This window comes from Tupaia chinensis, unplaced genomic scaffold (assembly GCF_000334495.1).
Source record: "Tupaia chinensis unplaced genomic scaffold, TupChi_1.0 Scaffold000047_1, whole genome shotgun sequence".
Lineage (NCBI taxonomy): Eukaryota > Metazoa > Chordata > Mammalia > Scandentia > Tupaiidae > Tupaia > Tupaia belangeri.
The window spans coordinates 5,951,334-5,967,332 of NW_006159505.1; the positions used below are offsets into that span (position 1 = coordinate 5,951,334).

Genomic DNA, 15,999 nt, shown 5'->3' on the forward strand with positions numbered 1-15,999 from the left:
AATCAAGTCTCAACACGTGGATTTCAGGGACACATTTGAACGGCAGCATTCAACTCTTGGCCCCCTGAAATCATGTACTTATCATGTACTTATCCCATATAAAATCATCCCAGGAGTCCAGTGCGTCTTAACTTACTCCAATATCAACTTTGGAGTCTGAAGATTCATCTGAAACAATTTACATACTCCCCAAATACAATGGCAATACGGGCATAATGTAGAAATTTTTCTTCTGGAAGAAAGAAGGAGTGACAGGCCCCAATCAAGTCCAAAGCCACTGGGCAGACATTCGATCCTGAAACCCCATGCTCCACATCCTGGACATATGGAGTGGGCTGGGGCCCCAGATCAGCCTGTCCCCTGGCACTCCTGGGCTCGGTCCATGCTTCGGCTCTTTCCGGTTGGCATCTCTTATCTGTATTTCTTTCTTTTTTTCTTCTTGTTCTTCTTCTTCTTTTTTTTTTTTTGGAGAGGTTTTTGTTACAGGACGCATGTGCTCAGCAAAGAGACAGAGAGAGAGACAGAGAGACAGAGAGACAGAAAGCGAGAAATCACCTCCCCCAGGGCGGATGGTCACGCTGCAATACCTTCTCCTCCATTCTCCTCTCAGGATTTTGGGCACAGACGCACACGTGTCTGGCGTGAGTTTAAGCCACTGGCTCCGGGACTCGAACCACAGTCGACTATGTGGGAGTCCAGTGACATAGCCATTACGCTAACTGCTGGTCCCTCTCCTGTCTGTATTTCTTTCGGGCCAGCTCTGCATGCTGACAGCACCAAAATTCTGGAGTCAGGGAGCAGTCCCAGTTAAGCTCTGCTCTGACGGGACTTCACCGAGGCAGATCCGGCCTGACATTTCCACTTGGTTTTGCACTAGTGGGAACCCTCTGTAGTGACTCCGCCCCGTACAAGGCCTGCCCAGGGAAATACAGTCCTGGGCTGCTCAAGGCAACAAGCCTACTCCTGGCCAGTCCCTGGAAACCGTTCTGCTTTCCCAGGCCTCTGGGCTCATGATGGAAAAGGTCTCCAAGATGCCCTCAGGGAATTTTCTCTCATTTTCCAGACCATTATCACTGGAATCCCTTGTAGCCCTCATAATCTCTCTGGAAGTCTGTCTCTTGGTCTTACTTTGTGCTCCCAAAGTTTGTGGGTTTTTTTTTTTGCCACATGGCCAGTCTACACATTTTGCAAAAATTTCACCCTCCTTCATTTTTTATATTGAGTCCTTGGAAAAGTCATGATGCATTTTTGCATGAAAAAATTATCACGACTTTTCCAAGGACCCAATAAATTCTGTCCTTTAATAATTCTTCCCACTCACACGTTAGCATGTGCAATTAACAATAACTGTGCATGGGGGCAGCAGATGTATAGTGGTTCAGGTGCTGGACTCCAACATGTCTCACATGACCAGCTGTGTTTCAGGTCCTGTGTTGGGGAACTTAAAAATCATGCTGAGTGCATGTGTGTGAAGGAGAAGGGATCGCAGAAGGGGAAGGCATGGCCATCCCCCTGTGGGATGATTTCCTTTTCCCTATCATTGGTTGTCTCTCCTCCTCTCTCTACCTGGTGAGCACCTCTTACTGTCTCTCTCTCTCTCTAGTGAGCGCATGCCACCTATGGCGAAAACCTTAAACAACAAAACAAAACAAAAACTCTGCAGCCCCTTCTATATTTTCCCTTGAAGTTTCGTTGGCCAGATCTTCATCCCTCTTTTTTTTTTTTAATTAAAAAATAATTGTATTTAGTTAGAAGTATTCAGAATGTCAACAAAACAGCTGCAACTTTATTTTTTTGCAATTACAGAGTAGTATTCAGTTAACAGAACAATAATTATTTCGTATAAGCTGCATCCGAGACAACTGAAGACGAACAAACTACCATCCCCGTATTTAACTGATCTGTGCTGTGCACCAACCAGAACCTGCTTCAAATTTCCATGCCAATTTACAACCCCCGTACTGTCCCAGGCAAGGTTAGTGGCTACTGAAAATACCACCAGGACAGGGCTAGCTAAAGACACATTTGCTAGTGTGTTCACGATACAAAAAAAGACACTGTACAGTTTAAAGAGAAATCTTACACAGCCTTACATTTCAGGTTTTTTTCTTTGAAAGGAGTGAGTTGTGTACAGGGGGGTTAGATGCTTTATAGACAAGGAAAAAACTGCACTAGAACCAACTTACTCATCATCATCTTCTTCATCTTCATCCTCTTCATCTTCCTCTTCTTCCTCATCTTCTTCATCTTCCTCGTCTTCCTCCTTTTTTTTCTTGCTCTTTTCAGCCTTTTTTTTTTTCTGCATCAGACTTTCCTTTAGCTCGGTATGCAGCAATATCCTTTTCGTATTTTTCCTTCAGCTTAGCAGCCCTCTTTTCATAAGGCTGTTTATCATCTGCAGCAGTGTTATTCCACATCTCTCCCAGTTTCTTTGCAACATCACCAATGGATAGGCCAGGATGTTCTCCTTTGATTTTTGGGCGATATTCAGGACAGAACAAGAAAAAGGCCGAGAGATTCTCTTGCATCAACCGCCTAAGAGCCGCGCTGTGAGAAGCAACAACCTCTCCTCTCCGTCTCCACTGTCTCCTCCGCAGCAGCGACATAGCAACCATGCGTGAGTGCATCTCCATCCACGTCGGCCAGGCTGGTGTCCAGATCGGCAATGCCTGCTGGGAGCTCTACTACCTGGAACATGGCATCCAATGGCCAGATGCCAAGTGACAAGACCATTGGGGGAGGAGACGACTCCTTCAACATCTTCTTCAGCGAGACGGGCGCCGGCAAGCATGAGCCCAGGGCCACGTTTATAGACCTGGAACCCACAGTCATCGACGAAGTTTGCACTGGCACCTACCGCCGGCTCTTCCACTCTGAGCAGCTCATCATAGACAAGGAAGATGCTGCCAATAACTATGCCCGCGGTCATCATGGAGATCACCTACCGCAAGGAGATCATCGGCCTTGTCTTGGACAGAATTCGCAAGCTGGCTGACCAGTGCACAGGTCTGAGGGGCTTCTTGGTTTTCCACAGCTTTGGTGGAGGAACTGGTTCTGGCTTCACCTCCCTGCTGATGAAACAGGTCTCAGTGGATTATGGCAAGAAGTCCAAGCTGGAGTTCTCCATCTACCCAGCCCCCCCTCAGGTCTCCACGACTGTTGTTGAACCCTACAACTCCATCCTCACCATCCACATCATCCTGGAGCACTCTGACTGTGCCTTCATGGTAGACATCGAGGCCATCTATGACATCTGTCGTAGAAACCTAGACATTGAACGCCCAACCTACACTAACCTGAATAGGTTTATAGGTCAAATTGTGTCCTCCATCACTGCTTACCTTAGATTTGATGGAGCCTTGAATGTCTATCTGACAGAATTCCAGACCAACCTGGTGCCCTGTCCCCGCATCCACTTCTCTCTGGCCACATATGCCCCTGTCATCTCTGCTGAGAAAGCCTTCCATGAACAGCTTTCTGTAGCAGAGATCAACAAGGCTTGCTTTGAGCCTGCCAACCAGATGGTGAAATGCGACCCTCGCCATGGTAAATACATGGCTTGCTGCCTGTTGTACCGTGGCGATGTGGTTCCCAAAGATGTCAATGCTGCCATTGCCACCATCAAGACCAAGCGCACCATGCAGTTTGTGGATTGGTGCCCCACTGGCTTCGAGGTTGGCATTAACTACCAGCCTCCCACTATGGTGCCTGGTGGAGACCTGGCCAAGGTGCAGCATGCTGCGTGCATGCTGAGCAACACCATAGCCATTGCTGAGGGTTGGCCTTGGCTAGACCACAAGTTTGACCTGATGTATGCCAAGCGTGCCTTTGTTCACTGGTACGTGAGTGAGGGGATGGAGGAAGGAGAGTTTTCTGAGGCCCGAGAGGACATGGCTGCCCTTGAGAAGGATTATGAGGAGGTTGGTGTGGATTCTGTTGAAGGAGAGGGTGAGGAAGAAGGAGAGGAATACTAAAGTTAAAATGTCACAAAGGTGCTGCTTTCACAGGGAAACTTATTCTGTTTTAAATATTGAAAAGTTGTGGTCTGATCAGTTAATTTGTATGTAGCAGTGTATGCTCTTATGTACAATTACTGGCCTATGCTTTAAAATATGAATGCTTTGTTACAGACCCAAACTGTCCATTTCTCTGATGATTTCCCTGTCTTAAATGAAAAAAAAAAAAAAAGAAAAAAAAAGAAAAAAGAAAAGAAGAGAAAAGAAAAACAAAAAAAAAGAAAGAGGATGAAGGAGGCCTCTTGGGTCCATTAGGATCCTTGAATTTCTTTTTTGTTTCCCCTGTAGGAGGGATATAAGTTTTCATTTCTCTTTCATAATGGACCTTGTCCGCCTTTGCCATATCTTCAAACTTTCCTTTCTCTTTAGCAGACATGGTCTTCCACCTCTCTGAGCACTTCTTAGAAAATTCTGAGAAGTTGACTGAAGCATCTGGGAGCTTCTTCTTGTGCTCCTCCCAGCAAGTTTGCACAAAGAATGCATGTGATAACATTTTGCCTGTTGGCTTCTCAGGATCTCCTTTGCCCATGTTTAGTTATCTTTCCTCCGCGAGGCACAGAGTTGCCCAGTGCCCGTCTGGCTCTCACTTGGCCAGGCACTCTCTCTATGGAGCTCAATGTATTGCAATGGCTCTGATCTTCATCATTTTTTTTTTTTTTGAGAGGTTTTTTGCTACAGGCCGCATTCTCCTCTAGGGATCTTGGGCACACACATACACGCGCCTGGCATGAGTTTTGGAGAGTTTTTTTTTTTTTTTTTTTCTATAGGGCGTGGGGTCTCGCTGAGCAGACCAGAGACATAGAGACAGAAAGCGAGAAATCACCCCCCAGGGGGGATGGTCACGCCGCAGTCCCTTCTCCTCCATTCTCCTCTCGGGATCTTGGGCACGCACGCACACGCACCTGGCATGAGTTTTAAGCCACCGGGTCCGGTACTCAAACAGCAATTGACTACATAGGAGTCCAGCGACATAGCCATTACACTAACTGCTGGTCCTGGATCTTCACCATTCTTTAATTCAACATTCAACAAAGTCTGAGCTCATGAACACTTTGCAGCCAAATTGTTCTCTGTGGTACAATATGGAAGGTCTGTTCTCCCATTTTCAGAAAGATATTCCTCATTTTCCTCTGATCCCTCCTTAGGATGGTCTTTACTATGATATTTCTACTAGCATTTTGGTCATGGCCACTTAACGAATCTCTAAGAAGCTCCCCACTTTCCCCAGGTTCTCCCCCTCTGACCATCCCCCAGAATTGCCTTCAGTACATTCCAAGCCTTTTTCTATTCTTCTTCAAACTTTCAAATGATGTCTAATATCCAGTTCCAAAGCTACTTCCACATTTTCAAGTTTTTCTTACTAGAAAAAATGACACCATTCTCAATGTCTATGTTCTTTCTAGTCTTATTTATTGCTAATTACACAAAATACTTTAAACTGGGTGACTTACGGAGCCAGCAGGTGGCATGGTGGTTAAGGGCACTGGACTCCCACATGGTGTGAGTCCCGGACCGGGCAGCTTGGCTTGCTTTCTCACTTTCTCTTTCTTTTTCTCACTCTGTCACTCTCTGTTCAAAGTAAAATAAGTAAGCAAGTAAATAAATAAATAAAGTTCAATAAAATAATTCTTTAAAAAAAAACTGGGTGATTTATGAAAATACAAGTTTCCGTAGATACTCTTTGCTTTTCAGCGTAGGGCTTCATGCAAAAATGACAAACACTGATTTTAGGTGGGAAAATATGAACACTAGTGCCCAGGGGACAGGCGACCTCCATCATCCAGGAGAAATGTGGACCTGGGGGGATGGCAGAGCAGCCAGGCCAGCTTGACTGGCTCCCAGGGGCCTCTGGGAACTTCCCGAGAGGGAGCGCCTCTGTTCTGACAAAGGAAAGCACCTCTGAGGAAGAGGCCAAAATTAGAAATGGAAGAAAGGCGACCTTAGCTCAGGTAATGACACCATGGGACTGCAGAGATGGAAAATAATGCTGTTCAAATGAAATAGTGTAAGCAGGAAAAGGAAGTCCCACGTCGAGCATAAACAGTAGGGCAGGGATATAAAGGGCCACGGTGCAGGAGGCTCCTCACTGAACCCTCCCTCTCCACCTGCTCCACTGACCTGCTCTATCCTCAAACCACCAGAACTATGAGTTGCTGTGGCTGTTCTGGAGGCTGTGGCTCCAGCTGTGGAGGCTGTGGCTCCAGCTGTGGGGGCTGTAGCTCCAGCTGTGGGGGCTGTGGCTCCGGCTGTGGGGACTGTGGCTCCAGCTGCTGTGTGCCCGTGTGCTGCTGCAAGCCCGTGTGCTGCTGTGTGCCAGCCTGTTCCTGCTCCAGCTGTGGCAAAGGGGGCTGTGGCTCCTGTGGGGGCTCCAAGGGGGGCTGTGGCTCCTGTGGGGGCTCCAAGGGGGGCTGTGGCTCCTGTGGCTGCTCCCAGTCCTGCTGTTGCAAGCCCTGCTGCTCGCAATCCAGCTGCTGCAAGCCCTGCTGCTGCCAGTCCAGCTGCTGCAAACCTTGCTGCTGCTCCTCAGGTTGTGGCTCATCCTGCTGCCAGTCCAGCTGCTGCAAGCCCTGCTGCTCCCAGTCCGGCTGCTGTGGTCCCATTTGCTGCCAGTGCAAGATCTGAGGCTCTGTGAACGACCTCATTTTTGTTGTGAATTTTGCCCTCCAGGAATGACCAGAATGACCAGAACACTTTCCTGTACTTCCAAACCCCAACTCTGAGCCTGTCTTCCTCTGCATGGGCCAGCCTAGTATCCAGGCATCAGCCCTCAGCCCCCATCCATTGAGGTCAAGAAGGTCTCCAGTGCCCGTGTCCTGCTCACCTTTTCCTCTAGAATCTTCTTTTTCTGGTTTCACCCCTTCAGTCTTCTTAGGGCTCCAAGATCCAATACTACTTGGTTCCTCCCATGAGAATGCTGGAAGCATCTAGGACTAGAATTAACACTACCACCACCTCTCCCACTCCTTGCTAATTTCTCTCTCCTATCTCTGCCTAATGCTGTTCCTCCTTATCTTCATCTTCATCCCCCTCTGCACTTTCTGAAATTAAAATTGCTTTCAGAGTTTATCTAGAGGGCACAGAACCATTGGAGACCCCTGGGGGTTCTATACTGAGGGGAAGGAAGTCTCCAGCAACACCCCTTCCCACTTCTCGCACCTGGCCCCCGCACCTTTGCCTCATTGCTCTGATTCTTTGTTACGTGCTCAGTCTGGATCTTCTCAATAAATACAATCTGTACTCCCCAAGAGTTCTACTTTGTGATTCTTTTGTTTCAGCCTCTGTATGTTTAGAAAAATGTATGATCTTTGCATAGTTACACCCCATGCCTGATCCCTACTCTATTATTTTGTCAGGGCAGCCCATTCCCAAGGGCTACAAACTGTGTGACTTAAACAACAAAATTTGATTGTCTCAAAGTCCTGGAGGCCAGAAGCCCAAGATCGAAGGGTCCCAGGTCTGTGTCTTCTCAGGGCTCTCTCCCTGGCTTGCAGACACTGCCCTCTCCCTGTGTCCTCACATGGCCCCTCTGTGTGTGTCTGTACCCAACGTCCTCTTCCTGTAAGGACATCTGCAGGCTGAATCAGGGCTCACCCTTTCCCTGTATGTCCACATGTCAGCTTGCTATATCTTGAAAGACCTCTCTCCAAGTCAGGTCACATTCAAAGGTACTGGGGTTAAGATTCCAAACCATAACACCCACCTGGGCTCGGGTTATCACCATCTTTCCCACCTACATAATTTGGAGGCATCTCTGGCTTTTATTTCCCCTTGGTCTCACATGCCACCAAATCCTACAGAATCATCCATAAAATGTATTATTTGACATCTGCTTTGTGACTCCAACTCAACCTCCCTTGGGACCCCTACTTCAGGTCCCCTTATTTGTCCCTTACCTGTTTCCTTAGCTCGAACTACCAAAACAAAATACAATAGACTTGGTGGCTTAAGGGATAGACATTAATTTCCCAGACATGTAGTTCTGGGGTCTGGGAAGTCTAACATCAAGAATTGGCATTTTTGATTCCTCACGAAGACTCACTTGCTGTCTTGCAAATAGCCACTTTCTCCCTGGGTCTTCACATGGTGGAGAGTGAACTCTGATGTCTGTTCCTCTAACTTTAAGGCACAAATTCTTTCAGACTATGGCCTCATCTTTATAACCTTTTAAGAGTTAAATCCTTTTTCATCTCCTCACAGGTCCTGTCTCCAAATACTGTCACATTGGGAGTTAGAGCTTCAACATGTGAGTTTTAGGAGGTTATAATCATTCAGCTCCCAGGCCCCCAAAATAATTCATGGTCCTCTTGCATGCAAATCATTCATTTTACCCCAACAGCTCCACCCGTCTTAGCTCATTTCATCATTAACTCTAAACTCTGAAGTCAAAATCTCATCTAAATCAGCATGGGTGAGACTCAAGTTATGAGTCATTCTGAGGCATTTTTTTTCTTTAGCTGTGAACCTGGATAACCAGAGAAGACAGGGCTTCCAAAATGCAATGGTGGGGACTAGCAGGCAGTGTGGTATTAAGACACTGGATCCCACATGGCTGATTGTGAAGTTCAAGTCCTGGACTCAGCAACTTGAAAAATCACACTGAGTGTGCATGCCTGTACTTGCCCAAAATCCCAAGAGGAGAATGGAGGAGAAGGTTTTTTGGCATGACTATTCTCCCTGGAGGCTGTTTTCACACTTTCTCTCTCTTTGTATCTGTCTCTCTGGCGAGTGCACATGCTCTAAAGCAAAAACTAAACTAAAATAGAAAATAAAATTAAAAAGAATACAATGCTGGGACAGATATAAGACTGGCATTCCCATTCCAATATATTCCAATATATTCTCATTCCAAAATAGCCTTTTCAAGGGCTATTCTGAGATCATTAGTGCATGAAAAATAGTGCATATTTGTAGCTGAGTAACTCTATGGTCTTGTCTTCCATAACTCAAGAAGCATAGCATCTTTCCTTCATTCCATTCTTCTTACTTTGTCCCTGATAGTTTAAAATTGAAGGCATCTTTGTGGCATAATCCCATTTATACTTCTGGTGTCTGCTGAGATGGCTGATTAAGTCCCTGAATTGTGCCCGTGATCTCTTTATCAAATGGATGCCAGCTATGCACACAGTCTTCTCTTTAAAACACAGTTTCTCATGATCAATATGAACAGATAATTTCCTACATCTTTTTTTAAGAGTCTTTTTTTTGCCCTAGGGCATGTGCACTCACTAGGGGTAGAGAGAGAGACAGAGACAGTGAGAGAAAGTGACATATCCTTCCAGGGGATATGGCCACACTGCAATCCCTTCTCCTCCATTCTCCTCCCAGGATCTTGGGGATGCACACACACGTACCTGGCATGATTTTCAAGCCGCCAGGTCCAGGACTTGAACTGTGGTCGGATATGTGGGAGTCTAAGTGTCGTAACTGCTATGCCATCTGCTGGTCCCAACCAATGTGAATTCTTAACACACAGCTTGTAACTTTCTCTCTTCTTGCCCTTGTCTTTGTTATGCAAACCAGCTCTATTGGCAGACATTTAGGTGTGCACTTTTTAGGTAACTAGAGTCTGTGCAACTGAGGCATTGTCCACCCTTGGCTCATATAAAATTCTTTTGCTTCATTTACTGTGTCTTAGTCTTCCTTTTCAGGTTGAGGAGCCCATTAGAAAGCTGAGGATGTAAAGAAACATATGAATGAAAATGCTGAAAGTGACAAAGAACTTCTGGGAAGAAAGAGACTTGGAGCTGTTCTTATTTTTAACAGCGCGGTTGAATTTATAATGTGCTGTCTTAAGTCCTAGCTCTATTAGTATTTATAGAAAATGTGTATTGGTGATCTGCTTCTTTATACACAGCTTTGTGACTGTGGGTTATAAAATATTCAGAAACACATGCCTTGGCTTCCCTTAGATGAATCTATAATATACTCACCTTGTTGGCTTGTCATCTGGAGATGAGGCCACATCCTTTGATACTGAGAAAGGTGCTGAAAGTGGCACCTGGAGAGTTGCCTGTGTTTTCTTCCACCCGTTGTTGAGGTAGGAGGCAGGGACCCTAATAAAATGGTTAGAGTACAGATCCAAAATCAAATATGGAGACACGACAGCTCAGCAGCAGCTCAGCTCTCACTGAATTGCTTGCTCACAAGAAACAGTTTGCAGCAGTGACTTAATGATGAACCTAGGCAACATGACCTAAAACAAATACAACAATTAAGGCTTTTCCCAGGTCCCAGCACATTCTGAGAAGAAGACAATGGTTTTTATGGACCAAAGTTTTTTTCTGTCATTCTTGTGTTGTTCCCTCCCACCCCAATAGGGCATGTGATTGCTGGAGAGGGACAAGAAAGAAGAAAAGTAAGACATCACCCCCTCAAGGGGGGATGGCCATGTCACAATCCTTTCTCCTCCATTCTCCTCTTGGAATGTTGGGCACATATATACACATGCTCAACATAATTTTCAAGCCGCCAGGTCTAGGACTTGAACCACAGCTGGTTATGTGAGAGACTAGTGCCTTAACCACTATGCCACCTGCTGGTCCCATAATCCAAGGCTTTTCAGCAAAGAGAGTCTCATACCTTCGTACTGAGGACAGAAGTTCGACTGATTTTTTTTTTTTTTTGAGAGGTTTTTGCTATGAGGCGTGAGCACTTGCCAGAAAGCATGAGTTTAAGCCACCGGGTCTGGGACTCAAACTGTGGTTGGATACATGGCAGTCCAGCAACATAGCCTTTATGCCAACTTCTGGTCCCTTGACCGCTTTTTCCAATGTCCAAAAATCCCTTCCAGAGAGCCTGGTGGGAGTCATGCCCACAAAACATTGGCAGACCATTTTGACTCATTGACAACAGGACTTTTCCTACATTCTATCTCTGACCTAGTATCTTTGTGATGTATATTAAGCCTCCTTATTTCTGTTAAAGTATAGTTTTTTGCTGATCTTGGCCAACCTTCCTTTTCTAATCAACAATCTAAAAACTGTAAAACCCACCATAAGTTACAAGTTGCTCCTCCCCACTTCATTTCCACATGTCCTTCCTTCTTGAGCCAGACCAATGGAAAAGCTCTTCATGAAATTCCAAACTTTCTCTTTTGCTCTCAAAACCGAATAAAAGGAATTCCCATATCTGAGCACTCTGAGAAAGGCGTGTTTACCTTTCTCCGAGTTGGTCACACATATTCATGTTTATAAATAACTTACATTAATTATCATATCTGCAGAGTTGGGTATTTCCATGACAGTAATACCTACTAGCAAATTAGGAGAAGACTAACTGGACCCATCTAGCATGTGACATCCCTCTCTCAAGGGGAATGCATACATAAGACCCTACTGAGAACAAACCCAGACAAACCCCTCCTGATCAAGATGAAAACCCCTGGCCTCAGTTCCTATTCAGCAACCCATTCAAGATCTGCTTCCTGCTTGGGAGCTCTGTTCCTCCTTCTCTTAATAAACTCTGCTTTGCTGTCTTCTGTGTTTACATCTCTAATTTTTCATGAATCACAGACAAGAATCAGTGTTGCTTTCCTGCATCATTTTGTTGTATCTGTTGTCTTTGTTGAGAAAAACAGTTTATCTACACTCTCATATAACACTCTGACAACAGATGCACTGTGGTTCCCCCTTCCCCCACCAACTAATCCTCCAACCCTAGTTTGGTGTCGTACAATTCAACTGGATTCTGACACTATCTACCTGAGGTTTACATCAAGTCCCACCAGTGGAGAGCTTAGTCTCACAAGACCATGGCTACCGTATATGTCAATTACAAGTCCAGGTTTTCTGTTCTTCTGAGTGGCCAGCTTAAATCACAGGCTCCCATGCCATTCTCGTTGGGTGCAATAATTTGCTAGAAAGAATCCCAGAACTCAGGGAAAACTTTACTTTTGTGTGCCAGTTTATTATAAAGGATATAATAAAGGATACAGATGAAATCCAAGATAGAGAACATAATGTGAAGTCTGAAAGGGTCCAGAATGCAGGAACTTCTGCCCCTGTAGAGTTGGGATTTGTGAACTTGAACAAGGACTCTCTGAAAGTGCTTGGCCCTCAGTTTCCCTCTTCTGTTGAGGAAAGAAATGAACACTTCCCAAACTATAAATTAACAGGGATCTGGGATAAAATTAAAGCATTTTTCTAAGCTGCTTGGAATGTGAAATTCATTTAAATTTTAATGACCAAAGCAAGAGTTGAGCCTGCAGACCTTGCTTCTGCGTACTCTCTGTCCCAGTAGTTATGTGAAGGCATATCTAATTCACAATTTAAAAAAATACCAAAACCCAAACAAAAAACATTCAAACAGAATTTATAATGTGGGCCATCATCCCCTTTTCTCTTACAATGCTCTGAAATTCCTGATATAAAGTTGTCTGTGTTATGTAAGTGAACCAATGCAAATTCTTTTTTTTTTTTTTTTAAAGAGAATGATTTATTGGGGCCAGCAGATGGTGTAGTTAAGACAGTGGACTCCCATGTGGTAAACCATGGTTTGAATCCCAGATCTGGCAGCTTGAAACTCATGCTGGGTGCATGTGTGTGTGTGACCAAAATTCTAAGAAGAGACTAGAAGAAGAAGGGATTGCAATATGGCCATCCCCATGGGGGCAGGGTTATTTCTCATTTTCTCTCTGTCTTTTCAGCGAGCACTCACATTCTATAGCAAAAATCTTTCTCATTAAAAATAATTATTTAATTTTATTTATCATTATCATTATTATTTAGTTTGCTATAGGGCATGTGTGCTTAACAGTGAGAGACAGAGAGAGGTAAAGAGAGAGAAAGCAAGAAGGTAAGCCACGAGGTCCAGGACTCAAACTGTGTCCTGCCATGTGGGAGTCCAGTGCCTCTCACATCCCATAGCAAAAATCTTTCTCATTAAAAATAATTATTTAATTTTATTTATCATTATCATTATTATTTAGTTTGCTATAGGGCATGTGTGCTTAACAGTGAGAGACAGAGAGAGGTAAAGAGAGAGAAAGCAAGAAGGTAAGCCACGAGGTCCAGGACTCAAACTGTGTCCTGCCATGTGGGAGTCCAGTGCCTAACCATCATGCCATTTACTGATCCTGCAAATTCTTCTTAAAGGTCTGGTGACTGCCCCTCTCTTCTCAGAATCAAGAAAGCCCAGGAGATGATCATCCCTTCTTTAACTAGTCATTGAACTGATCATGTGCCTGAAACCTCTACCCTTCACTTTGCTTGTAAAAATGCATGCTCAAAACTCCTCAGGGAGACTGGGTTCTTCCAGCATCGGATGCTTGCTCTCCCTGCTTTATTGTACGATAAAGCTGTACTTCCCTTCTCCAGACTCCAGGGTCTACAATCTGGCTTGTGATACAGGAGCAAGTGAACTTGGCTTAGTTTAGTAACACATGCCTTCCTTCCACATGGATGTGTTCACCAACTCCTTATTAAAGGATTTGTATAGAGCTTTTACCTGCAGTTCCCCCTTATCTTCCTAGAGGGCAGTGAGTGGCGCTGAAGTTCCAACCCTCTCTTCACTTAGATGCGGGATACTGGGATGGCCAGACCCAACACAAATGCTGGATTAAAGACCACAAGATGACCAGGTTCTTAGTCTATGCTCATGAAGAATTAGAGATGCAGACATAGAAAAGGGATAGCAAAGTGGAGTTTATGAAGAGGAAGGGAAGAACAGAACTCCCAAGCAGGGAAGAGTATTGATTGGGTTCTGGAAAAGGAGCTGAGGCAGGGCTTTTTATCTTGCAGTCCAAGCAATGAACTGGCTCTCTGATAAGGAAGTAGACTTCAGAAAATGGTTACATGGTATTCTGAGTGATTCATTAACCCATTCTTTGAGGGGTCAGCAGACCATCCCTTAGCTATAGCTGTTTTGAGTCCTAATGCAGCCCGCTCTTTGTTAAAACCTAGCCACTATGACTCCATCTGGGTAAAATTAACCTAGTTTCTATTCTGGGCTTTGTCCTTCTCTAATGCTATGTCTCATCTATATCCTGGCTCAACCTGATCTTTCGGGTGATCTGCCTCATTCTGAGACTATCTAAGGGCCTCACTGTGAATCGCTGCATCAGCATAATCTCAGGTATGATGAAACGGCTTATAAGAAATAATAAGTGCCACTCCTATTGCCCAGGGAATCTCAAGATTTTAAAGAGCTCTATGTCTGGAACTAGGACCAAGATCAAAAATATTTATTTTGTATTATATGATAAAAGTCTTAAGTAAGTATAGTTCATGAATTTTCATGAGTACTTCCAAGTATTCAACTCTGTGTAATTGCTGAGGAGGAAGCAGGGATGAAAATAGCTGAGTTCTTAACACATTTTAAAAGGCCCAATAAAGGGGATCAGCAGATGGCATGGTGGTTAAGGTGCTGGAATCACACATGGTCAACTGCAGTTTGAGTCCCAGACCTGTGGGCTTGGAATTTATCTCAGCAGTGTGTGTACATGCCCAAAATCCCAAGAAGAGAATGAGAAGGGATTGTAGTGAGGCCACGCGCTGGGGGAGGGGGTGATTTCTCACTTTCCCTCTCCCAGTGAGCACATGTGCCCTATGGCAAAAACCTAAAAAAAAAAAAAAATTAAAAAAAGGGTCACGATAGTTTAAAATTCCCAGGAATTGGCACAGAGAGCCAGCACTAGCCTGTCAGCACTGTTTCACTAGGTGTTTATAAGAAAGACTAGATGTAAAGGGATGAGAGAGCCTGCCCCTAGACACCCAGGAATGGGAGGGCAGGGCCAGAGAACAAAGACAGGTGTTCTGCTCACTGCAGGCCTGCACTTAGAGCCAGGTCACAGCCCGCTACAGCTAAAGAAGGGTCAGAGAGCTAGAGAGTCACCCGGAGGCACAGGCAGGAGGGACCCCCTAAGGTCTGAGCCAAGGGAGAGGTTGGAGATACCTTGTAGGCACTAAGATCTCATCAACCTATAAATAACAGGCAGAAAGAAAGACTGTGTGAGAAAGATGATGAAACTTACTTGGGCATAGAGATTGCAATGCAGAATATGATTGTTAGAGTAAACTGGCCATGTTTAGGGACTTCAGGAAAGAAAAGGGTTTTTAAAAGAAAAATATCGAAGCGGGATTACGTAAATTGTTTGGGGGCAGTTATCTCAGGCTACGAGGATTGATGACAAAGATAGTGTCAGTACTAGGTTGGACAGGCACCATCTAGCCAGGTGTCCTTGCAGGGGCAGTCCTTGTGTTTAGTGACAGTGGCCTTTGTGTAAGGTTGTGGTTCTGACAGAGTCCTTGTAACAGTTTCTGTTGCCTGCTATGGCTTTGATAGCACCACCCCCTCTGTGGCCTTCCCAGTATAACACAGGTTGACACAAATGACTCCACTTTTGTTCTGACAACTTTCACAATTGGAAGTCTGCAAAAGAGAAGCATTTAGTCCTGATCTCAAAGCATTTGAAAAGTTTACAGAATTGACTAATTAAGAAAACCATAGGATTAGGCCAGCAGACAGCATGGTGGTTGGATCCTGCATGGCTGACCTCATGGTTTGAGTCCTAGGCCCAGCGGTTTATAAAACACACTAGGCATGTATGCTTGTGTGCCCCAAATCCCAAGAGGAGAATGGAGGAGAACTGTGGCATGTCCATCCCCCCTAGAGGGTGATTTTTTCATTTTCCCTCTCACTCTCTCTCTGGCGAGTACAATGCCCTATGGCAAAATCTTAAAGTCAATAAAATAAAATAAAATAAAATAAAATGAAAAAAAAAAAACCAGAAAGAATGATTGTGGTAGATTGAAGGTGACCTCAAAGTATTCCTGACTCTTCCTGTGGAGAGGTGGGGTCTTTTTTTAAAAAAAAAAATTTTATTAATTTATTTATTTTACATACTTTCACTGAACATCGCCACAGCATACCAAATGCAGTTTTCCAGCCAGAATATACTGTAAAGTGACTTAACCATACATGTTATTGTCAATAAATAATTTTCCATTTCTTGTTTCATATATATATATATATATATATTTTTTTT

General features: G+C 44.6%; 1 pseudogene; it reads left to right on the plus strand.

Moving 5' to 3' along the window:
- The first annotated feature begins 2,558 nt into the window (after positions 1 to 2,558).
- LOC102472608 (tubulin alpha-1A chain-like) lies at positions 2,559 to 4,148 on the plus strand (annotated as a pseudogene).
- Positions 4,149 to 15,999: the final 11,851 nt, after the last annotated feature.